This window comes from Phacochoerus africanus, chromosome 1 (genome assembly GCF_016906955.1).
Source record: "Phacochoerus africanus isolate WHEZ1 chromosome 1, ROS_Pafr_v1, whole genome shotgun sequence".
In the NCBI taxonomy this organism is placed as follows: domain Eukaryota; kingdom Metazoa; phylum Chordata; class Mammalia; order Artiodactyla; family Suidae; genus Phacochoerus; species Phacochoerus africanus.
In genome coordinates this window covers 148,169,525-148,174,469 of record NC_062544.1, presented here as the reverse complement: position 1 = coordinate 148,174,469, position 4,945 = coordinate 148,169,525, and the positions used below count along the sequence as shown (strand labels likewise).

The following is a 4,945-nucleotide window of genomic DNA, read 5'->3' as shown; positions in this document are numbered from 1 at the left end:
TCATTTACCTTTTTTTGAAAAGAGTAAGAATATGTGACTTGGGACCTCGATGGCAAGCCTGAGCTTTCAGGTTGTGTAACCTCTGGGGTAACTATTTGGAAGAGCTCTGCAAACTTGTGTCTGGGGCTGGCACCTCACTGAGGATGCAAAATAGTCCCTCTGGCATTCACAGTACTATATGGATAAAATGTCAAAGACAAGCAATAAAGCAAAATGAAATAATACAAACAAATACACACAAAAAAGGGATCTGTAACAAATAAAAATCAGTGATTCTGTGAATGTTTTTATCTTTCTAGTCAAAGATAATTTTGAAACAAAAATGATCGTGAAGTTCATATTCACATGTCCAGCACTTGAAAAGCAGTGTTTTAGGAAAAAAAAAAAAAAAAAACAGTAGAAATAGCACTGATATACTAGGCTGTGCAAAGATTAGATATAAAAAGATCTGCATTGTGTTACATGTTCTGCCACATACATACTGTGCAACTTTAGCCAATTCATTTAACTTCTCTGTGCTTCAGTTTCTTCACTGGGAAAAAAGAAAGAATGGTAATACCTGCCTCACTGGTTTGGTATGAAAATGAGTGAGAGAAACTGAGTTTTGTTCAAATATAACATTGTAGAAAATTATAGAAAATGTTCTTAGTTGTAGTCTGTTTACAGATAACCAGGATCACAGAATTGTATTATTTCTTTTATTCTTTTCCTTTTTTTTCGTCTTTTCTAGGGCCACACCCATGGCATATGGAGGTTCCCAGGCCGGGGGCTGAATCAGAGCTGTAGCTGCTAGCCCACGCCACAGCCACAGCAACACAAGTTCTGAGCCATGTCTGCAGAGCTGTAGCTGCTAGCCCACGCCACAGCCACAGCAACACAAGTTCTGAGCCATGTCTGCGGCCTACACTACAGCTCATGGCCACGCCGGATCCTTAACCCACTGAGCGAGGCCGGGCATTGAAGCCACATCCTCATGGGATACTAGTCAGATTCATTTCCACTGAACCACAACAGGAACTCCTGTATTATTTCTAAATGTGTTTGTTTTTCATGTTTTAGGCCAAAATTAGAGTGGGAAGTAAAAATTCCAGAACATTAGAAGGAGCCCACTGCATGAACCTAATTTATAACTTTTTATTATTTGTTTTTCAAGACATTGAGGACATTCAATTGGTAAAAGAAAAATGTGAGTCTACACTGGGAGGGCAAATGCTCATCAATTAGTGTGTGTGCGCGGAATGCCGGGTCATGCAGCAGGGTCCAGACTGTGAGAGAGTCTGACTGATTATAATGTTTGCAATGTGCACAGGCAGGGCAGAGTAGGGAAGGGTTGGGTGTTCAGCAACCTTGCATTTCTTTTTTCTTTTGTTTCATTTTAAACAATATATTTATTTAAACAAGAAGATGCTTGACATGAAGGAAAAACTATCTAGGACTCACTTCTTTTATTATTTATTTTTTAACAGGAATTTTTTTTATTATTCAATGAACTTATTACATTTATAGTTGTACCATGATCATCACAATCCAATTTTATAGGATTTCCAACCCACAATCCCAGCGCATCCCGCCACCCCCCAAACTGTCTCCTTTGGAGACCATAAGTTTTTCAAAGTCTGTGAGTCAGTATCTGTTCTGCAAAGAAGTTCATTCTGTAGGACTCATTTCTTTTAGAGTAATGTACCCCTACTTAAAGACAGATTGCCCTGCATGTAACAGCTACATACCAAAAAGTTATAAAATTGTCCTTGGTTTTGCAGTGATAAAAAACATTAAAAGTCTCCAATTGAACAAAATATGCAAGAATTTTTATGGTTTTTTTTTTTTCTGGTTAAACATTGAGAGCAAAATAACTTACTGGAATATAAAGGTAAGAAATGAATGAGCATGCCACTAATGGAGAAAGGGGGTATGTTCACAGAACCAGTATTTTTCCCCATCCCGGCTGCATTTGATGTCAATCAAAACATACCATTGGCCATTTAGTTTAAAAAAAAAATGCAATATGCTTGTGCACATACACCGGTTATTTTAAGTACAACAAAGGAATGGGGAAGGAGAAAATGAAAGAATAGAGACAAGTATACTGTAGTAGTTAGGATGTGGTAGAACCAAATTGTGGTTTTCTAATTGAGAATGTCTTCTTGGTCTGGAGGAACAGAATTCTAGAGTAAAGTAGCAGGTTCCCTTTTTAGTAGATACCTCCCGTCTGCTGCTGGAACACATCCGTTGTATCTTCACCCTCCATTTCCAACTGTGCAATGTGTCTGGTTCATTGATTGGCTGCCCATCCAATCGGCATCTCATCTGCCTCACTGACAAACTGTGTCATTCACAATAGGCTTTCATTAGTTTACTAAGTGGTGTATGCCTCTTAATCTTAAACTGCACCACAGAAGCATCCTGCCCCATCACCTTCAAATTAATATGATCGTTGTTCTCTCTTGACTCCTTCCTGGGGCTTTTCATCGGCCATGGCGTGCACTGGAGTCTCCTCAGCTGCCGCTTCACAAAAGAGGTACAAGGTCCTCACCATACAAGCACACGCAAGCAGCACCAAGAGCGGCAGAAGGAGGAGGCGGCAGCAGTGGGGTGACCTTGCATTTCTAAAGAGTGGGTTAGCTCAAGGAAGAGAAAACAAAGGATTGGAATTCCCATTGCGGCTCAGTGGTAACAAACCCGACTAGTATCCATGAGGACACGGGTTCAAACCCTGGCCTCTCTTAGTGAGTGAAGGATCCCACATTGCCGTAGGGCCCTAAAAGGATGACAAACTAACAAACAAACAAAAAAAGAAGGATTATGATGAATCTAGAAGATAGTAATGGAGGAATTCTCGATGTGGTGCAACAAGATTGGCACTAGGATGCAGGTTCAATCCCTGGCCCAGCTCTGTGGGTTAAAGGATTTTTCATTGCTACAGCTGCAGCATAGGTAGGATCTAATCCCTGCCTGGCATCTCCATATGCTGCTGGTGGCCAAAAAAAAAAAAAAAAAAAAAAAAAGAAAGAAAAGAAAAAAAAAATCTGTCATTAGAAGATAGTAATGAGAACCCAAGACTAAGTCACTCAACAAACATTAATTGTGGAGTTCCCACTGTGGCTCAGCAGGTTAAGAACCCAACTAGTATCCATGAGGATGCAGGTCCAATCCGTGGCCTCACTCAGTGGGTTAAGGATCTGACCTTGCTGCAAGCTGAGGCTTAGGTCACAGATGTGGCTCAGATCTGGCGTTGCTGTGGCTGTGGCGTCGGCTGGCAGCTGCAGGTCTGATTCAACCCCTAGCCTGGGAACCTCCATATGCCATAGATGTGGCACTAAATAGACCAAAAAAAATTAATTGAGCACCTGTTTTATGCCAGTTATGCATTCTTCAGTGTTCTAGACAAGAGATCTTGGAGTCAATAGACAGGTTCAAATCCTGGCTCTGCAGCCTGACCTATGGCTTTGGGCAAATGGTGCAGTCAACAGTGTAAGCACTTTTAATACAAGGTAAGAGTGGGCTAACAGAGGCATGTGCAAAGGTTCTGGGAGGCTGCTGGTCAAGTGATGTCGTAAGGTCAGACTTTGACACTTTCCCCTGCTCCAAATATATGAAATGATAGAAAACTATGAGAAGAGGGAGAAAAAAAAAATAGCCACATTGAAAGATGTAATAACTATCTCTGTGGAACATAAATGGAACACAGAGAGTGATAAATAGGCTGGCAGGACCCTGGGTGGAAAAGCAGGCACAGGTGACCAGGAGTCGGTAACCACAGGAGCGGCAGGGGCATCAATCGAGGGGATAGGGCAGTCTCAGGCCCCCTGCTGAAAATCAGGGCCTAAGGGCATCCTCTTTGTTCTCCCATGTGCGCTCACACACAGACATACACATGAGAAAGGAGGCTAAGAAATCTGCAGCTCTGTGGACCTATGGCTTGTACAGGTAAGTCTCTGGAAGTGAGGGGCCAAGGCCTGGGCCAGCCTTTCCAGTGATGGGCGCCTGGATCTGCCTTTCCCCGTGTGTGTGGAGAGCACAGTGCAGGCACCCAGAGCACCAACATGACACTTGATTCCAGACCAGGAGCTCAAGGGGCTGGATGGTGGCCACCAGAAACCTGGACGGGAAGCAGGAGAAAGCAGAGAGCCGGGGGGCTGGGGGGTGGGGGAGAGCGTCCTCAGAATGAGCGTGCAAACCAGAATGCCAGCGTCTATAAGGAAGAAGCAGTGCTAAGACACAGAGCCAAAAACATATTTCCTTACATTGGAAACCTTCCTGGGAGGGCGGCAACTTGCCCATCCAGAATAACTACAATTGTGTGTTATGGAAATATTATTATTAGGTCCATCATCTTGTGTGTTTTCTACTGAGGGATGTTTTCTTAAACCTGATTTATAGAATTTGGTTTTTTTTTTTTTGTCTTTTGTCTTTTTGTTGTTGTTGTTGTTGTTGTTGCTATTTCTTGGGCCGCTCCCACGGCATATGGAGGTTCCCAGGCTAGGGGTCCAATCGGAGCTGTAGCCACCGGCCTACGCCAGAGCCACAGCAACTCGGGATCCGAGCCGCATCTGCAACCTACACCACAGCTCACGGCAACGCCGGATCGTTAACCCACTGAGCAAGGGCAGGGATCGAACCCGCAACCTCATGGTTCCCAGTCTGATTCGTTAACCACTGCGCCATGACGGGAACTCCTAGAATTTGGTTTTAATCTAGATGATTAACCCTGGAAAGAGGAGGAGCTGGTGGAAGGGGTGACTATTTACTGCGTCACACCCTGTGCTTGTTTTCCATACATTTTCTCATTAATCCACACACCAATTCTGGAAGTTGGGTGTTTTGATCCCCATGTTACAAACTGAGACTCCAAAAGGGTAAAGGACTTCAATCAAATTTCCTCCAGAGGCCAGGAGGTGGTGAGGCAGGAATCTGAACCTATGTCTGCTAGTTCCAACGCTCTTTC

The 4,945-nt window shown here is 43.5% G+C and overlaps 1 pseudogene; it reads right to left on the bottom strand.

The window, feature by feature from the left end:
* Window positions 1–2,191: 2,191 nt before the first annotated feature.
* On the bottom strand, window positions 2,192–2,476 carry LOC125112439 (small ubiquitin-related modifier 2-like; annotated as a pseudogene).
* Between the last annotated feature and the right edge of the window lie 2,469 nt (window positions 2,477–4,945).